The sequence below is a fragment of the Phodopus roborovskii genome, unplaced genomic scaffold, assembly GCF_943737965.1.
Source record: "Phodopus roborovskii unplaced genomic scaffold, PHOROB, whole genome shotgun sequence".
Lineage (NCBI taxonomy): Eukaryota > Metazoa > Chordata > Mammalia > Rodentia > Cricetidae > Phodopus > Phodopus roborovskii.
The window spans coordinates 26,323,013-26,344,340 of NW_026126549.1; positions in this window are offsets into that span (position 1 = coordinate 26,323,013).

Genomic DNA, 21,328 nt, shown 5'->3' on the forward strand with positions numbered 1-21,328 from the left:
CTGAGGGACTCTGGCCTCTTCCTTGTGCTTCTTACCATGTCCATCTCAATAGTTCCACTCAGCGTGCCCCCCCCCAAAGGCCTCAGGCATGGGGTTTGCCCAGTCAAACCAATAAACTCTAAAACTCTGAGTCAAAATGAATATTTTCTCCCGAGATATTTGTCACCTCAGTTACTTTATTAGAGTAAATGGGAAGGGGAATCACACACAAGCCCTTTCAGTCTGAATTTTCAGGAATGCCTCCTTGCAGAGACAGCCATTCATGGCTCGATTGTCTGAAGGCAGGGGGTGGTGAGAATTATTTTGGCAGACTGAATGTTCTCATTGAGACATAGCTTTTCCAGAACAGAGTATTTTCAGAACATTTACTGGCAGCAGGACACAGATGATGTCACAGAACTGATTCCGGCACTGCCAAGCTGTTTAATTCCCCAGTTAAATACCGGTCCTATGTCAACAATTCCGAGTCAGGAGGCCAGAGTCAAATCACAACCACAAAGACTGCTGGCCACCCAGGATGCTTCTCCTTCCTGACAGTAACTTCAAACAAGTTATTGTTTTACTTAACTCATATGACTTATTGGAGATTTGATGTTTTAATCACAACTTACAATTGTCAATGCGGTTGAACTGACTAAGCCTGGTTTTCTTACTCCAACACCACATGAAGTCAAAAACACATGCCATCATGTTTTCATATCTGTTATACTGTTACTTTAAAAGGAATATGGGGGCTAGAGAGATGGTTAGGCAGTTTAAGGCACTTCCAGAGGACCCAAATTCAATTCCCAGCACTCACATTGAATAGCTCACAACAGCCTCTAACTCCAACTCCAACTCCCAGGGATCTGACACCCTTCTTGCCTCTGTGGGCACATGCACTTAATGGGAGATGTCATTCTGTAAATATGTTTCTCATACTGGTTAATAAATAAAGCACAGTTGGCCAATAGGAAAGCTAGATAGGTGGGACTAGGAGACAAGGAGGAAAGAGGAGGGAGTAAGAAGGAGTCAAGATGGAGAGACTGGGGAGACCAGATGCCGGCCCCACTCCCCATTAAGAAGACCACATGGAAATAATAGATTAACAGCAGAAATGGGTTAATACTTAAGACAGAGCTAGCCGCTAAGAAACTAGTACCTGGCCAACAGCATTATATCAAATACAGAGTCTTGGTGTGTTAATTGGGGCTGGCGCGGCAGCGGGACAAGACCAGAGGCAGGCAGAAAAACCTTACTCCTTGCATGCACTCACATGCATATACCTTTACACAGATACACACACAGACATACACAGACACACACATGTTGAAAAATAATAACCTCAGGATTACCTGCAAGTCAATCTGACACAGGCATTTTCTCAGTTAAGATTCCCTCTTCCCAGATATGTCTAGGTTTGTATCAAGTTCACAAAAGTCACTAGCACAGTCACTTACCTGGGCTCTGTATCTTCCCCAGGGAGAGGGTAAGTATGCGCTCTTCTAAATCCTTCATGTGAATTTGCTTTGGCTGGGTATCAAGATGGGTAAAGGTATGCATCACTCAAGCATAAGGAGATCACAGCATGGTTTGGCTCATTACTTCACAGAGGAACCAGGAGAGAGTATGGAGCATTTTACTCACTTTTTATGTATCTTTATGTTGACCCCCCAGATCTTTGTTGTAGTAGGAGATGGCTTAAGTAAATAATTTAAACTTAGAGGTAAATAACCAAACAACAAAAGGACATAGATAAAAGAACGTGAAACTCATCCAAATGTGCTCATTAATGAGAAACTTATATCCTGGGGCTAAACACTGCCAATAGCATAATGCAATGTTTCTTCCATTTTCCAGGCAGTAGTGACAAGCTCCTTTAATCCCAGCACTCAAGAAGAAGATGCAGGAGGATCTGAGTTTGAGGCCAACTTGGTCTACAGAGCAAGTTCATGGTCAGAGAGAACCCTCTATCTTAGTTTGGGTTTCTAATGCTGCGAAGAGATGCCATGACCATGGTATCTCTTTTTTTATTTTATTTTATTTTTGTTTTTGTTTTTGTTTTTTTCAAGACAGGGTTTCTCTGTATTGCTTTGGAACCTGTCCGGGAACTCTTTCTGTAGACTGGGCTGGCCTCAAACTCACAGAGATCCACCTGCCTCTGCCTCCCAAGTGCTGGAACTAAAGGTGTGGGCCACCAATGCCCAACCCAACCATGGTCATTTTTATGAAGGAAAACATTTAATTGGGATGGTTCAGTCCATTGTTGTCATGGCAGAGAACATGGCAGCATGCAAGCAGACATGGTGCTGGAAACGGAGCTGAGAGTCCTACAGCTTGCAGGCAACAGGAAGTTGACTGAGACACTGAGCAGTATCCTGAGCATAGAAAACCTTAAAGCCCACCCCCCACAGTGACACACTTCCTCCAACAAGGCCTTACCCACTCCAACAAAGCCACACCTCCTAATAGTGCCACATCCTATGAGATTGTGAAGGCCAATTACACTCAAGCTATCACACCCTGTCTCAAAAACAAAATAAAAAAACAAAAGAAAATAAAAAGAAAAAGGTTTTAAAAACAAAAATTAGAGCATGTATGTTACTCTCATTTCAACCCTAAAACTCACTTTCTATGCCAGAAATACATGTCATGGGGAGATGTTTCCTCAGAATTCCATCTGGTTTTAATTGAAACATACCTTTTTTTTTTTTTTTTATCATTTTGGATTTGTGTGTGTATGTAATATTCCTTTACATTCTATGAATATGGGTCACTGTGATTGGTTTAATGAAGAAGCTGACTGGCCTCTAGCTAGGCAGGTTAAGATCAGGCTGGAGAAACAGACTAAGGATGCTAAGAAGAAGGGCAGAGTCAAAAGGGTCAAAAGAGCTGCCATTGGACTCAGGGGAAACAGCTTATGCAGGAGAGGAAACAAGCCATGAGTCACACAGCAACGAGTAATGATAGAAATAGGTTAATTTCGATTATAAGAACTAATTAGTAACAAGCCTAAGCTAGCAGCTGAACATTTATAATTAATAATAAGTCTCAGTGTGGTTTTTTGGGAACTGGCTGGTGGGACAGAAAAGTCTGCCTATGTTTTTGTTTTGTTTTGAGACATATTTTCTCTGTGTGTATGTAGCCTGGCTGTCCTGCGAACTCCCCTTGTAGAATAAACTGGCCTCAAACTCACAGACATCTGTCTGCCTCTACCTCCCAAGTGCTGGGACTAAAGACAAACCACTGCCTGGTTTTTATTAATGTTCTTTTAAAAATTGTGAAATTCTAGGTATATTAACTCTCATCTGTAATCCTAGTACTCAGGAGGCTGAGGCAAGAGGATTGCCTCACATTTGAGGTCAGCTGGGTATGAGAGTTAGACCTGCAAAAAAATAATTAGTGGGCCAGTGAGATGGCTCAGTAAATGGGGTGTCCAACATCAGGCCTGAGTTTGATGCTGGAAAGGAGAGGGTGGACTTTTCCAAGTTTTCTCTGGCCTTCATATGTGTTGTGGTATATGTGCAAATACACACTCTAAAATCAATAAAAGATAAAAGATAAAATCTTTTTAAAATGAATAACATAATACGCTAATATGTGTGTGTTGGGTTTTTGCCAACTTGAGGCATGCTAGAGCATCTAGGAGGGGTTGAAGAGATGGCTCAGTGATTGAGAGCACTGGCTGCTCTTTCAGAGGACCTGGGTTCAATTCTCAGCACCCATGTGGTAGCTCACAACTGTCTATGACTCCAGTTCCAGAGGATTTTACACCTTCACACCAATGCACATAAAATTATTATTATTATTGGTTTTTCGAGACAGGGTTTCTCTGTATTGCTTTGGAGCCTGTCCTGGAACTTGCTCTGTAGACCAGGCTGGCCTCGAACTCACAGAGATCCACCTGCCTCTGCCTCCCAAGTGCTGGAACTAAAGGCGTGTGCCACCAACACCTGGATCATAAAATTAATTTAGATAAACTATTTAAAACAAGAAAAAATAATAAAGCATCTGGGAAAGGGGAACCTCAACTGAGAAAATGCTTCCATCAGATTGGCCTATAGGTAAGCTTGTGATTGGTGATTGATGGGGAGGGATCAGACCCCTGCAGCAGTGCCGTCCATTGGTAGATTGTCCTGGAGCATATAAGGAAGCAGTTTAAGCAAGCAAGAAAAAATAAGCCAGTAAATAGATTGGCACTACAATCTCTGCCCCAGTTCCTGTCTCCAGGTTTATGATTGAATTCCTGAATTAGCTTTAGGATTGACTGCAACTGTAAACAGAAACAAACCCTTGTCTTCTCAGATTGCCTTTGGCCATGGTGTTTTACCACAGTAATAGAATGTAACCTAAGACAAAAGTCAGTACCAGAGAATAGACTATTGCTGTGACAGACCTAACCATGTTGTCACGGGAGGATTATGAAGGATTTTGAAATTGGGGTTGGAAAAGCTGTTGAGTGTTCAGAGCTGTTACAGAAACTCTGAATACGATGCTGAGATCAGTGCAGATGATGTATGCCTGGTTTTTGAAGTTTCAGAGGGAAGTGTGAGAGTCCCTTAAAGATGCTACCATTTGTGTGATAATTTCAATTATGAATCTAATGCCAACCAATACAGGGCAGTGGTGGCATACACCTTTAATTGCAGCACTTGGGAGGCAGAGACAGGCAGATCTCACTGAGTTTGAGTCCAGCCTGGTCTACAAAGTGAGTTCCAGGAGAGCCACAACTATTACACAGAGAAAACCTGTCTCAAAAAAAAAAAAATAATAAAATGAAATAAAAGAATCTAGTGCCAGTCAGCTTGGGTTGAAGAATCAACAATGATTTACTAAAGGCCAACACCACAGAAGTAAAATCTTTGCTTTGCTGGGACAGTCAATGGTGGTTTTCTGGGGCTGAAAAATCATCTGTGATTAAGGGATCAGCATCACTGAGGAGAAATCTGGGAACATTTCCTCGGGGTCAGTACACAAGGCTGTGGTCCAGAGGTTGCCAAGGATGCATCTCATGCTAGCAGCTGTACTTGCTTATCTATGAGTCTCTCACATGGTATTGGTTTAGAAGGCATGAAGGGGTCATGTAGAGCAGCTGAGACTTGTCATCGTGTGGTAAACTTGGTGAAAGGACTTCCAAGGCCAAGTTCTCAACACAGTGGAGATTTATTTGTCCCAGAGGGACAGAGGGCAGGGAATAAGAGATGAAGACAGGAGATAGAGGATGAGGGAGAAGAGGAAGAGAACTAGGGAGAGGGGAAAAGAGTATTTGTCCCAGAGACAGATGTGGCCCATAGGAAAATGGCAGTTTATAAAGGTAAAGGGGGAAATCCTATGCTAGGATGAGTGTGTAATTTGTAATTTGTTTGTTTGTTTGTTCTGAGACAGGGTTTCTCTGTATCTTTGGAGCCTGCCCTGGAACTTGCTCTGTGGATCAGACTGACCTCGAACTCACAGAGATCAATTTGCCTCCACCTCCCAAGTGCTGGGATTAAAGGTGTGCGCCACCACCACCACCACCACCACCAAGCTACATTTCTGTCTTTTTTTTTTTTTTTTTTTTTTGAGACAGGGTTTCTTTGTATTGCTTTGGGGGCTCTGTCTTTTTTATTTTATTTTATGTGTAGGGGTGCTTTGTCTGCATATATGTCAGTACACCATGTGCATGCAATATCACAACATACAGTTGTGAACCATTTTTTGAACTCCTTTTTCTGTCTTAAAGGCAGAAGCCATAGGAATTGTTAGCATAGATGGGAACAATTTAGGAGTGCAAGGTAAAGCTAGGAAAGCTGGTATAATTCTAGCACCCTGGAAGCTTGGAAACTCTAAGTTCCAGCATGGATAAAACACAAGGGTGGTTTTTGTTTATTTATGATTTGAATAAATATATTTACATTTGTCAAAATGAATGAATTGTGTGTTCTACCCAGACAAATGTGCGATTCAGATACACTAAGGATTGAGCATTCTAGGGGGTAACAACATTCATGTTGCCCAGTGTAGGCTGTATGACTTCTGGGGAGAGATGAACAAATATCTATTCATCTCAGGAAGAATAGTGATCACAGGCCAAATAAACAATTCTATACAGATCTACTGTAGTGAATCAGTGACCTTATTGGGGTCATTTACAGAACTTTGGTGAGAAATTACTTACAGTAGCACAGATGACTCAAAGAGAGCTGTATCCCCCAAAAGTTTACCCCAGTATGAATGAAGGAAGACTCCCAAAGCTATGCCCTGGATCTCCCTATAGAACTTAAAGGCACTATAGCCTGTTAGAGTATCCTCTCACAATTGTTACTACTTGTATAAGCTGGGGGAGGAGCCTTGTGATCATGTAAGCTTCAGGAGCTTCCTGAGATTTGTGAGTTTTGTTTATTTTATAAACCTTAGGAAACCTGGCTCCAGTAGTAGATGTTTGAATTCAGAAATGTGAAATACACAACAGGCAGAGACTGGACATTAAGTTGGGGGCAGGAGGAAATTTTTATTTTGAATCTCTTATCTGAGATAAATTTCAGTGGATGATAAAATGCCCCCTTTCACTTAATCTTCCATCTACAGTATAAATAGGGTTCCCACTTTAAAAAAAAAAAAACATAATTCAATGTGAGAAATTAAATAATTGAATAGGATAATGGATAAATCACACAAACACATGTAGGTTTACTTTTGGGTATAATTTCATTACTGCTACAGGATACTCAGTGGATGTTGAGTTATTATTAGTAAGTTCTCTGGGTTGCCTGGAAAGCATCCATCATAACTGGGCAGGGATCGGAGCTGAGTGGAGGACTCCATTGCGTCATCTTCCAGCGTCACTAGAGAAAAATGACTTCATGATAATTCACTGGGACATTCTGGACCCTACAAAGACTTTATAAATAACAATGCCAGTATGCCCATTCATCACAGATCGTGGTTAATATGTATTTTTTGTGTTGTTTTAAAACAATTGAAATATATTCAGATAGACAAATACCTGTCATTTATTCTTGTTGGAGTTGTCTTATAAATCATGAAGTTCAATAATCTAATTTGAATTTACTTGCTTTTCTTGCCATCATCTAAATCATTATTAAATAAAACCAAGTGATATGCGTCTCCTCATCTCCAAATGGAAGAGTACATTCAATTTATTTTAAAAACACTTTGCACAGCAGCGTCACTTTCGGAAAATACTCAATAACTGCCTGACAGATAGTCCTCTTGCAGCCCAGCGGTATTCTGGTTATATTCCGGAGCATCTTAATGCAGGAGAAACCTCTGGGGATTGAATAAGCAATGTCTTCAAGTGCTGTCAAGATGGAGAGAAGTCCAGATCCTCTTCTCTCCCCATAAACCTGGCCCTTAAATTAGTTGTGTTTCACCACCCTGCCTCGTGCGCAGGCTGCAAGTGTCTTGTCTCATTTCCATCTCTGTTGCATTCACTGAAGGCATTCCTCATGTGGGGCAAAGACAGACACAGAGAAGCGTGGGGGGACAGGACATTCAGCTACAGAGAGCCACAGGTTTCAGTACTGTCTGCCTAACTCTACTGTGTTATGACTGCTCAGCACTGTCCTACTTTCTCTGTGTCTTAATCCAGGGAAGAGATTCAGTATGCAGAGGCCAGGCTGTCGGTCAGCAGGCTAACAGGACTTTGTGGTGCAAGGCCGGCCATGCTCACACTCCTAAATTGCCTTCTTAGCTCTCAACTTATATCTACTAAGTGAGGTGGTCACTTTTAGAGTCAGCATTTTAAGTGTTCAGGCCCATAACAGCAAGATCCCACTTTCTGGCACCAATTTCTGCATTAGTTAATTTTTGTTGCTGTGATAAAACATCATGACCAAAGGCAACTAAGAAATAAAGACGTATGCCAGTCTCAGGCAGAGGCAGACAGATCTCTGAGTTGGGGGTCAGCCTGGTTTACAGAGAGAATTTCGAGGACAGACAGGGCTACACAGAGAAACCCTGTCTTGAGGGTGGGGAAAGAAAGACGTATGTAGCTTGTGGTTCCAGAGGGAAAATTCATAGTGGCCGGGGAGGCATGACAGTAGGCAGGCAAGGCGTCAGGGAGCTGGACGTTGTGTTAAGGCAGGTCTTTTTTGGATCCTCAAGAAATGTGGTTACATCTTTGCTATCTTGTGCTGGTTCTGAGCTGGGCTTGAACAAGTGTCTTTGTCTAGCAGATTTCTCTTCATTTGAGTAGTTCTCCTTTGCCCAGAAGCCTCTGCCGCCTACTGTCAGCTTTGTAGTCTGTGCACTGGGCAGGTTCTCTCACCCGAGGCTCCCCAGATCACACACCCTGTGATAGCAATGCTGTAGGTGCATCTCCCAAGGGCACTGAGAGTGTAGGAAACCCAAGATCTGTACAGGTGAAGTCTGTCTTCATTCTTTGATTCATTCATCCAAATTACCTCCCTATTAGAGGAATTCACCTGTGCAGGTCAAGTAGCCACTGTAGCTTTGAATTCTCAGGCTCTACAGTGATTGGTAGAGATGCTTCCACTAGGCTCATAGGGATCAAATTCCAGAGTTACTCCCAGTTGATAAAACCTGCCCTTGTAAACCTGGGCAAAGTCACTTTCCCCTAAGCATTTTACTGCCTGAGCCAAGCCTTCCACAGCCTGCACTCGTCATCTCCTGGGTGGTCAGCAGCTGGCCCTTTACTCTACACAAGTGCTCCTGGTGGCTCTATCAGACTCACACATGTTTCCCCCATGTTTTCAGGTCCCCAGGGCAGCTTAGTTTGAAAAATAATTGGTTCCTTCTCAAGATGGCACCTGGCCAGTGCTTTTTGGATTGTATAGAGTGACAAAATGAGATTCTTCTCTACTGATCATCTGCTTGCCTGCTTGAGAAACCAGACGCACAACTGGGTGGGGGAGAGGGGCACTCAAGAGATGGCTCAGCAGGGAAGAGCTGTTGTTCTTGTAGAGGACATAGTCTTTGTCCCCACCACTCACCCACAGGGTGGCTCACAGCCTTGGTAACGCCAGTTCTAGGGTGTCAATGCTTTTGTCTGATCTCTGTGGGCACCAGACATACATGTGGTGCACAGACCTATGTGTAGGCAAAGCACACATACACATAAAATAAAAAGTAAATAAATAAATAAGTAACACCTCTGGTTTTCCCCGAAGTGGGGACCAGGTGTGTGGGGGGGTGTGGGTGTGAAGACCAAGCCTCATGGCTTAACTTCTGGATTGTAGCTCCTGCTTCCTCTCCATTGAGAGCTGTGTTTTCCTTTTTTTTTTTTTTTTTCCTTTCCATGCAGCATCTGTGCTTTCCATGTGCCCTATCACCATCATTGTGAGTTTCTGAAGCCCTAGTGCTCTTTTCTCTTTGGAGCAATCTGTGTTTTCCTTTCTCTACCTATGCTTTATTCAGTCACATGGAGATAGTCTGCCGCCTTACCTGGGAATTCGCCTTGTATGTTTTTTTTTTTAAATTTTCATTTATGTGTATTGGTTTAAAGGCATCAGATCCCCTGGAACGGGAGTTACAGACCATCGTGAGCTGCCATGTAGGTGCTGAGAATTGAACCAGGGTCCTCTGGAAGAGCAGCAAGTGCTCTTAACTGCTGAGCCATCTCTTCAGCGCCAGCCCCCTATGTTCTTTCAGGTTTGGTGTTACCCATATCTGAATATTGTCATAGGATTAGTCTTGGGGACACAAATCTTGTTTATTTTTCCAGATTTTTTTTTTTAAATGTGTGTGAGTGTACACCATGTGTGTGCAGTGCCCATAGAGGCCAGAAGAGGGTGTAGGATCTCCTGGAACTATCTAGAGTTACAGAAGGTTGTGAACCTCAATGTCATGCTGAGAATGTATGTCTTCCTGAAGAACTGCCTGTGCTTTTAACCACTGAGCCATCACTAGCCCTGTGGACATGAATCTGGATTCCAGGTTTCAGAGTGAATGGACTCATCACTTTCATAGTTAATCTTCACTATCAACTTGACCTGACAGACTCATGCAGGAAGTAGACCTCTATACATCTCTGTGAGGGTGTTTCCAGAGAGGATTAAGTGGGGGAATAAAAACCCTGAATGTGGATGGCACCATTGTGGAACACTCCTCTACACTGTGTGAATATATGTCACTATGATTGGTTCAATAAAAAAGCCATTTGGCCAATAGCTGGACAGGATAAGGATAGGTGGGCGAACAAGACTAGGAGAATGCTGGGAAGGAGGAGGAGTCAGCATGAGACAAAGAGCGAGCAGGATGGAAAGTACATACACGAGGTAAATGAGCCTCGGGGCAGCACATAGATTAATACAAATGGGTTAATTTAAGTTTTAAGAGCTAGCTATACTGGGCATTGGTGGCACATGCCTTTAATCCCAGCATTGGGGAGGTAGAGGCAGGTGGATCTCTGTGAGTTCAAGTCCAGCCTGGTCTACAGAGTGAATTCCAAGACAGGCTCCAAAGCAATACAGAGAGACCCTGTCTCGAAAAACCAATAAATAAATAAATAAAAGAGCTAGCTAAAAACAAGCCTAAGCTATCAGCCGAGCATTTGAAATTAACAACAAATCTCGGTGTGGTTATTTGTGAACTTGCTGGAGGGACAGGAAAGGCTACCTACGCAACATCCTATGAGCTGTGATGCAAGTTGAGCACGTCATTTCTCTCTTTCCAGTTCCAGGTTGTGATGTCGCTGTGATGTCATGTGACTGGCTGCTCCAAGTACCTGCTACCATGCTTCCTCACCATTACAATCTGTATTCCTCCGGACTGTTAAGCTGAAATAAATCCTTCCTCCTTAAGTTGCTTATTGTCAGGCATTTGGTTATGGCAGTGAGAAAAATAAGCCAGACAGCCCTATCTATCATACATGTGACATACCTGTGGTGAGTTTTCTTCCAGAATAGCAGCAGCTGGATGTGGTGATGCAACCTCTAATCCCAGCACTTGTGGGCAGAACCAGGTGATCTCTGAGTTTGAGGCCACTCCGGTCTATATAGTGAGTCTCAGAACTACCCACTATGTAGAGAGATTGTGTGTCAAAAAGAAAAGAAAATAAAGAACCCATGCAAATTAGAGATGTAGCTCAATTGTAGAACGTTTGCTTAGTTTGCAGAAGATGAAGATTTGTGGTGGTTTGAGTAAGAATGGCTCCCTTAGGCTCACACATTTGAATGTTTGGTCAATATGAAGTGGTACTACTTGACAGGACCAGGGGGTGTGGCCTTGTTGGAGCAAGTGTGTCGATAGGGTGGGCTTTGAGTTCTCACAACTCCATGCCATGCCCAGAGCCTCTTTCTTCCTGCACTTGTGGATTTAAATGTAAAATTTTCAGCTACCATGTCTGCCTGCATGCTGCCATAATTCTTGTCATGAGATAATGGACCTCTGAAGCTAAGTAAGCCCCAATGAAATGATTTCTTTTATAAGAGTTGCCATGAGGGGTGATAGGGGAAGATGGGAGGGTGAGGGAACTAGGATTGGATTGACATGTAAAACAACCTCGTTTCAAATTTAAATTATAAGGGGGGGGAGAACAATTATCAGGTAAGAATTAAAAAAAAAGAAAGAGTTGCCATGAGCCAGGTGGTGGTGGTGGTGCATGCATTCGATCCCAGCACTCAGGAGACAGAGGCAGACAGAACTCTGAGTTTGAGGCCAGCCTGGTCTACAGAGTTATTTCCACAACAGCCAGGGCTACACAGAGAAACCTTGTCTTGAAAAAAAACCAAACCAATAAGACAAAACCCAACAACAACAAAAGGGTTTGCCATAGTCTTGGTGTCTCGTCACAGTAATAGAACATTGACTAAGTCAGGTTCCTTACAGGAATATGAGTGAGGGGTTAATTACAGGATCAGAAATGGCTCAAAGACAGCTGCATCAGCGAGGCCTATCCAGCATAAATGACAGCTCACAGAGCTCAGAACCTGGAGCACAGTGCACAGCCTGCAGGCAGCTCAGCAGGCTGAAGTGTCCTTTCCAGGTGCCTCAGTTGCTCTAAGCCTCTTCCAGGCAATTCAGCCGGTTTCTGCTTTTTCCAGGTAGCTGTTCTGCTCTCAGTCTTTCATTGTAGCTCAACTTTCTTCCTGTGAGAGGGACTCCCAGCTTTTACTGTTTACTCTGGCAGGGAGATGCCTAGTAAACCTGGTCAGTTTCAGGGACTTCCTGAAGCTATTTTTAGCTGTTCGCCTTACTTCTTAAGGATCTTCCTGAAGAACAGATTTGTTTTAATTTAATACTTTATTTAACCTTTATTGTGTGTGCCTTGGGGTGAAGGTATCAGATCCCCTGGAACTAGAGTTACAGACAGTTGTAAGCTGCCATGTGGGTTCTGGGAACTGAACCCAGGTCCTTTGGAAGAACGGTCAGTGCTCTTAACCACTGAGCCATCTCTCCAGCCCCAGAACAGAATATTTTAATCTTGAAGGAAACTATTATATAACAGTAGAAAACTCATCTGTAACCCCAATTTCAGAATATTTTTCCAGTCTCTTTTGGCACTAGGCTTACATGCACAGACATCTGTGCAGGTGAAAACACCCACACATAAAAAAAGTTAAATGGTCAGGTGGTGGTGCCACACACCTTTAATCCTAGCACCTCAGAGACAGAGGTAGGTGGATTTCTGAGTATGAGGCCAGCTTGGTCTGTAGTGAGAGTTCTAGGATGGCCAAGGCTACACAGAGAAACCCTGACTCAGAAAAATCAAAATCAAACCAAAACAGCTCTAAAATTACATTCTCATAGTTCTAGGATCAAAATTAGTCTGAAAGAGCTGTTCCCAAATATCGGCCAGACCACGTTCCCTTAAGTTGCTATAGCAAAATTCTGTCATTTGAGTAGTTTATAAATAATAGAAATATAATTTTCACATTTGAGGAGGCTGGAGTCCAAGTTCAACACAGATCTGCTTTCTGGTAAAGGCTAGTCTTCTCACATACTACTTTGTGGTAGACGCTAATCCCAGCCATGAGTCTCTATTCCCATCTCCTAATCACCTCTCCCCAGTGCTTTATCTCCTAATGCCAGCCGTTTGGGGCATGATTGAAGTGCACATGAGAAGGGACACAATCATTCATAGCTTCACCTTCATCTCTTCCAACATCTAAAGACAGAGCACATTGCTTGGCTCCTGGCCCCTGAAGGGACACTAGCCCACTCAAGCATGTGGCTCTGGCCGGCCTTGCCCTTCTCCCCGTTCCCTCTGCCTTGCTAAAAACCATTAGATTACATTCCTAAAGCTGGCCACCAAGATCTGTTCCCTTATTTGGCCATTTTCTCCTCCGGAGGCTGACTACCAAAGTTCAGCAATCAAAAGTCGCTTTGGCTCACCTAATTAGCATGCCCAACTATAATCAAACACCTCATCCTGACATGGAGCTTCCCCCTTTACCTTTATAAACCTCCACTTGCTTAATGCCTGTCTCTCTCTATCCAGAGACAGTCCTTTGTACCTTTGGGACAAATCCTCCTTCCCCCTCTCCTTTGTCTCCTTCCCTTTCTCCCTTGTCCCCTATCTCCTTTACCACTGCATCTGAGCCCATTCTAACCCAGACCTCCCCCTTTCCTCCTCTTAAAAATCACACCTGCAAGGCCGCTTGCTGCTGTTTTCTGTTTGAGTCAGAGAGCAGCCACTTTAACTTTTCTTCCCTGCTTAAAAAAGGGTCTCTCTGTGACAACAGGTGTTTAGGTGCCGTTTGTGCCTAATCTGGGGTCTGGAAGGAAGCCCCCACTTTTGGTGGTCTCCTTCAGCCCCATCTTGGCAATCTCTACTTTTCATCATGCCCCTTCCTCCCTCCCCTCCACATAGGGACTCTCTATTTTAAGATCTTTATTATTTCTTCAAAGTTCATTTTTCATGTAAGGCAACCTATTTGTGGGTCCTGAGGATTTGGATGTAGACACACTTCAGAACTCTTATTCTGCCTACCAAACTGTGTTGTTGCAAATGTTCTTCTTCAGATGTCAGAGGGAGAATTAACCCTTCATCGAAAACATTGGAATTCAGAGGGCTGAGAAAGTTTCCTCTTTCATCTCACACTAATTCTTAGAAGTGACCTACAAAAAGTATTGTCTCCCTAGACTCTGATGTTGCACATCTACTGTCCCTGATAACCAGACCCAGAGGTAGTGACTGCATTATCTGAGAACTTAATTTTCTCCTTCAGGTCCCAGGATGGCAAGCTCTATTACAGCAGGAGAACTGGACAACAGTAATTGCCCTGCTACCGAGGGGAGAGTAGGTGGGAATGTTAGCCGTGATGGTGGTGAGCATTGTTTGCAGAGGCCTGTATTGCCTTTGCTTACAGAGAATGGACAGAAGTTGATCCTTAAAACAACATAATGTTAATAGGACCCATCAAGTATACTTCCTCTTCCCAAGTGGTTTTTTTTTTTTTTTTTTTGCGAGCTTACTGTGTGGCAGGTAAAGAATATATGGAAAAGACTTCCTTCTTCTCTGCTGTCAATCTTCCATGTCAGCTGTTTCCCGTGTATGCTGTCCCCTGTCTATGTGATAAAGACCCAGGTTCCAGGCTTGCCCTTAGGGCTATCTTGTCTATGGGATTCACCCCAGTATGCATAGCACAAAGGCCAGGCCAAGCCAATCTAAACAGAGATACTTAACTGTTTTCAGTTATGTGACTTAAGGACTGACTTCTTAGTCTGTTTGCTAGTTTTGTGAATAGCCCAGGCTGGCCTTGATCTGGAACTCTTTGAACTCACACTTGGCTTTCAGCTGTTCTGTCACCCACCCCCACCCCCAAGTGCTGGGATTACAGGGAAAAGTACTTATCATACCTGGTCTCCCATCCTGAATTCTTGACATAAAATATCACAAAATGTCTGTCTTTCCTAATGGTTACAGCTGACAGGGTGCTTGGATCCTCTGTCCCCCCCCCCCCAAGTCCTGTTGTCATAGATTTCTTGCCCCAAATCCATTACAGCTCTGTATAATGTCCATGCCTCTTAACAGATGGCAGAACTCTGAAATCCACCTCCAGTCTGAGGAGACCAGGACTTCAGTTAAGACACTATTTTACTGTCTGTCTCTGAGGCCCTCCTACCTGTGAAAACCTGTTGGGAGTCTGGGGATAAATACCAGTGGCAGAGTATTTCCCTAGAGGCTGGACCCTTAGGCCTGCAAAGTAAATTCATAGATTAATTAAAAATAGGCTGTGATCTTATCAATGTTTTATCGCATTACTACTGAGCCTGGTTTTGGAGACACTTAGGAGTCACTTAGGGCTGTCCTGGGCCTGCAATTCTACCACTACCTGTGTCCACTGGGACTGCAATATTCACCAGCACACCTGGTTCTACTGTGACTTTTTTCTTTTGGTTTCTCGAGATAGGGTTTCTTTGTGTGGCCTTGGCTGTCCTAAACCTAGCTTTGTAGACAAGGCAGACCTGGAACTCACAGAGATCTGCCTTGCCTCCTGGCATTAAAGGGACACATCTGGCTCTACTGTGACTTCTAACTGTGATCCAAGTTACCATGGAGAATAATAGCTTTGGAAAAGTAATCAGGGAAGATCTGCCTTTGTCTCACTCTCAGCCGTGGCAAGCAACCCAGGCCTGTAGCAATACCCTTTTAAAAGATTCATTATTATTGCTGGCTGGCTGTGGTATCTCACGCCTTTAATCCTAGCACTTGAGAGGCAGGGAGAGCTCTGTGAGTTTGAGTACATCGTGAGTACCAGGCTAGCCAGACTTATACAGTGAGACTTTGTCTTAAGAAATTAAGTTTTAATATTGTTAATTATGTGTGTGTGTGTGGCAGGGGGTGGGGGTTGCATGTAAGTACAGGTTCCTGTGGGGGTCAGCGGTGTTGGACCCAGGTTGGATTTACAGGCAGTTGTGAGCCACCCAACCTGGGTGCTGAAAACTGAACTCAAGTCCCCTGCAAGAACTTTTAACTCAAGCCACAAAGCCCTCTGACCCTTTAGAGGAAAGAAATCAAGTCCTTCAGCACTACCACAAGGATGCTGCTCCTATGTGTCCCTCTGTTCCGCCTGCACTACTGTCCTGGCTGCTATCATCCACATCACCTCCTCCCACTTCGTTTCATTCAGATGGAAAACATACTCCCAGGGCTGCTCCAGGCTGAGGTAGAGTCTTTTCATGAGAACTCAGAAGCGAGAACACACACGTGACGGCTGCATGAGGGAACACAGCTCTCAAATGTCTCAAAGGAATTCCAGGAAAATCCTCGGGGTTGCAGGCTGAAGCCTGGCTAAGGACCTAGGTTCACTTCAGAAGCCTTAAGGGGGCTCTCTGGCCATCCCCTGCATTGCGGAGCTTATCTCTTTCTTCTCGGCCAAACCTGCCACAAGAGCGAGCTCCTGTATTCTTTGCCTGTCTTGTGAGAAGGGCGTCCATGGTGTTCCACAGGTCTACAGCCAGAGCTCTGGGCTCCTTCAGTGCTGGGAAGAAATGACAGGGATTTTCTGTAAACCAAGTGCCTGTATCAAACACTGACCAATCAGAACTGCCCTCATTTGCATGGTGGGAATCGAAATCGAAGCTGTCGCTGTCCACCTTGGGTGGAGCAGTTGTCACCCTGATCATTGCTGCTTTGCAGTGAACCCAATAAGCTTGTCTTTTTCTACTATGATGAGACTTGGGTGAATTCTCTCATCGTCCATGACATCCGATTGCTCATTTGGCGACTGGGAAGTTTCCATGCTGCTCTTCTGTTTGAGACTGTTGGTGAGCATATGGGTTCTTGCTGGAGAGTTCTCAAATGGGACCAGCAAGTGTCAGTATCTTCAGGGTGAGGGAGAGGAACCTCTCCTGGGACTTCCTGTCTCTGTCTTGGAACCCTCGTGTATTTGGAACCCTTAAGCTACCACTCAGCAGCTCAGGGTATGACTGCCACAGCCCTAAAGGACTGGTGACCTGGGTTTCACACAGACCTTTCAATGGAAGGAATCCACTCCTATGGTGATTGGCTCATCAAAGGGTCTGGTGGGAGCCAAAGGCCTGGGTCAGGGTGGCTTTTCCACTAGGCCATAAGAAAGAAGGGTCTGTCTCCCGTCTCTTGTCTCAATTCCTGTTCCTATAGGTTGTGGAGCAGTCCTCCTGTCAGACCAGCAACAGTTAGTAAGAGCAATACTGTGACTCTTTTCAACCCTAAAAGGCTCTGTATGAATAGACGTTTGCCAAAATGCCCAGTTGATTTTGCAGTTCTGTCAGGGGAGAATAAGCAAGATATCCCAGGAATGGCAACAGAGTGCATCACCCATTCCAACGCCCGGCCGCTGCCCACTGAAACACTGGCCAGTCACCATGGCCCTCATTTGTGTGGTGGGAAGCTAAAGCGAAAGGCACACAGTTCTCATACAGAAGCAGCCACAGCTCTCCACTTCACAGCAGATGTCAGCCACACTGCCTGCCTCTCCACTCCACTGTACAACGCAAACACACAAAAACCCAGTTGTGCAATGTTTAAACAAATCTCAGCATGGGGCTGTCCCTCAGTTGGTAGAGTGTTTGATTTCCAAGGTGTGGTGGTACACACTTGTAGTCCTAGTACTTGAGATATGGATCCGAAGTTCAAAGCCATAGACGACTGCATAGCAAATTAGAGGCCCCATTTCCAAAACACTTTTTTCCCCCCAAACTGGGTTTCTCTGTCTAACAGCTTTGGCTGTCCTAGAACTCACTCTATAGATCAGACTGGCCTTGAACTCACAGAGACCCGCCTGCCTCTGCCTCCTGAGTGCTGGGACTAAAGGTGTGTGCCACCACTACCCAGCTCAAAACAATTTTTTTGTTTTGAGCTGGATGTTATCTTTAAAAAAAAGTGCTATTTAAATTTACCTAGAGCAGATAAAATATGTGAAATTTTGATAACAAAAGCATGTAATGTCAGCCACGTGGGAAGCAGAGTCAGGGGGAGCATAAATTCAAGGGCTACCTGTACTACCTAGAACTACAAGTTCTAGGACAGCCTGGGCAACTTGCTTAGCATATGTAAGCTGCTATTCAGTCCTCAGTCTTGAAGGAGAGCACAATAAACAGCCAGGGAAACAACAGTGTGTTTCCTACAAGCAAGGGCAGCATGCTCACTTTCTTGGAAAGAACAGTAGCAGAAGCTGGAAGGTGGGGGCACAGGCCTTTAAAACTAGCACTGGGGGGAGGTAGAAACATGTGGATCTCTGTGAGTTCAAAGCCAGCCTGGTCTACAGAGAGAGTTCCAGGACAGGCTCCAAAGCAATACAGAGAAACCCTGTCTAGAGAGAGAGAGAGAGAAAAAAAAAAAGACTAATAGCAGCAACATAAGTAACATAAGTATAGGTAGGTTTACTCCTCCATTAGGAGATAATCAGGGTCCCAAGCACAGGGATCCTGCCTCCTGCCTAATTGTAAGCCACTGGGTGAGCAGGTGTCACCTGGCCCCTTTAAAAACATGGCTGGCTACATCAACATACACCATGACTGCCTAACTGGGGTCTTGACAAGAGGATGGAGTCTCAGGCCCTCCCAAGTGGTCAGTACCTCCCCTACCATATCTGACTCCCGTCAAGACTCCTCCATCATCAAGAAGCACTTCAAATGTATTGAGGAGATTGGTGTTGAACTTGGAAATGGAACAATTCCTGTCTAACAAAGCTATCTGCTCTAATAGGCCAAGGAAAACTTCAGGAATTACACGTCTGCTGTTAGTGTGGTTCACACATATGAGATGTTTTAGTTCCACCTACTGGCTGCTTTCTACTAAGACACTCTAGAGCCCTGGATGGAGTTGATCCACAGGCCCAAGAGCATTTGAATGAGAGTGGATAGGCCTGTGAAAGGGTTCTCACAAGGGTAACATTGGTGGGGGGAGGGTGCGGGGAAGACAGATTGGAAATACATACTGTACAATTAAATACACAGAAAGTAAAACAAAACACGGAAACTAGTTGAGGCAGAATTTTCTAGAGAAACTGAACAGGGCATCTGTAGATCTTAAGAGACTTTTTTAAAAAAAGTTTTTCAAGATAGGGTTTCTCTTTGTAACCTTGGCCATCCTAGATCTCACTTTGGCTACTAGGCTGGCCTTGAACAGAGATCTGCCTGCCTCTATCTCCCGAGTGATGGGATTAAAGGCCTGTGCCACCACAGTCTGGCTTTTTGTTTGTTTGTTTGTTTGTTTGAGACAGGGTTTCACTGTGGAACGAACAGCCTTGGTTGAAGGAGTGTTGGCAATGAATGAGCCCAGCTTCCCTCTCCGAGGAGGATTTTTGTTGGTGTGGTTTCAGGGACTGAACCCAAGTTCCTATCATGTGATGGCTCTACAAGGAGCCTCTATCCTCACCCTAGATGCTAGTCTGCTCTTGTTAGAGCATTTGCCATCAGTAGTCAGGAAGCCAGGAGGAGGTTTTCCAGCTGACACTGTCCTTAAAGGTAGCAATATAATCTACTCTATTGGCAAGGTGACTCATACTCGTAACCCTAACATACGGAAGCTAAAATGATAAAATTGCTATGCCAAAGGCCAGTATGGGGTATAGAGTGAAACACTGTCTCATAATACAAAGAATCCTAGCCTGGCATTGGTGGTATATTCCTTTAATCCCTGCACTCGGGAGGCAGAGGTAGGTGGATCTCTGTGAGTTTGAGGCCAGCCTGGTCTACAGAGCTAGTTCCAGGACAGGCTCCAAAGCAATACAGAGAAACCCTGTCTCGAAAAAGAAAAAAAAAAAAAATTCATGTTCCTAAGGGAGTCAATGTTGAAACTTAATGAATGAAAAGAATACAGTGATATATATATGTATATATATCAGAAGTGTTTTAGAGATTGCCTAAAACAATACAAAGCAATTTCTTAGCTGCCTGCCAGAATTTGATGATAAGAATTTGCTGAAGACAATTTTGGTCTCGAGGCACAGAAAAATCAGTTTATTACTGACGGGCAGACTTATTACTGGCCAGGTAGCTTTCATACTACCAGAAGGTGGTATACAAGCTTCTAGGGAAGAAAAAAATAATAATAGTCTTACTTAGCTATGAGTCCTGAAAATTATAATGACTTGTTTGGTAAGATATGTCCCTGGGTGCCATAGTGATAACTTTGGCTTTCTGATTGGATTTAGGGCTTTCTCCACAGAAGGAAACTCATGCCTAGTATTATAAATTGGGCTAAGAATCCATGGCTGGGGAAATCATCAGCTGTTAGGCAGTACCTACTATTATTATTTTGCTAAATGGTTATAGTATAAATCTATCTTATCTCTATACCCAAATGCTACTCCTCTCAGTCCTTGTCAGAGAAATTTCTTTTCTTTTCTTTTCTTTTCTTTTTTTTAAATGGCCTCGAGCTGCACAGAATGTCTGAGATGAGGTGCAGCTCCTCTGCTTGCTAGCTGTGCTAACTTGGACCATCATTTCACCCCATCGAATGTTAGTTCTTTCCTTCATAAAGTGAGGGTGCGGGGATCACCCTAACATAAAGTCTGGCAACATCGTAATGTGAGTATCTGGGTAATTGGTCCTCAGCCCTTGAGTTTTGCCCCCTCCTCCATTTCTTCTTACTGTTCGTTCCCCACAGTGCTGCTTAGTTCTGGTACAGGCTTAATACAGATTTACAATTGGTCCATGGACAGAGAATAAGAATCTGTGGAGTGCTCAGCCATAAATGGGGCTTCTGTTTCAGATTTTCTCCTCCCACAGGGCACATCTCAGAAGAGGGGATGAAAAGATTATGAGAGCCAGAGATGAAGGGTGGGGGACAGCTGAGAAACTGTTGCACACATGACTTGGAAGCAGCTGTGATTGACTGCACAAGACCTGTTCAAGATCAAGCCAGTCAACATTTCAGTGTGGGTGGGGAACAGCATCACTTGTGATTTGGGGGGGGCTGTTGATGGAGAGGTGGGTACTTTTAGGGGAGCATAGGATTGTTAGAGCAACAGGACTATTCTGCATGGCTTTGCTGTGATGCATACAAGCCATTTTGTGTTTGTTAAACCTACAGAACACACAGCAAGAACGAGTCCTTATGTCAATTACAGACTTTGGTGCTGTTGCTACAGTGTTATTGTAGGTTCTGACAGTGACAATAACAAATAACAACAGGGCCTGCCATATTTTGAATGTAGACAGTGGAAGAGGTTATATGCATGCAAGGTCTATTTAGGAGTGTTCTGAATGTACTTTCTGCTCAATTTCTCTGTGAATCTCAAAGTGTTTAAAAACTTAGGTCTTTTTTTTGAGACAGGATTTCTCTGTGTAGCCTTGGCTGTCCTGGAACTCACTATGCAGACTAAGCTGGCCTCAAACTCACGGAGATCCACTTGCCTCTGTCTCTGGAGTGTTGAGATTAAAGGCACGTGACACTACTGCCCAGCACTTGTTTTTCTAAAAATCCTGTTCCCTCTATTACATATTCTACTTTCAG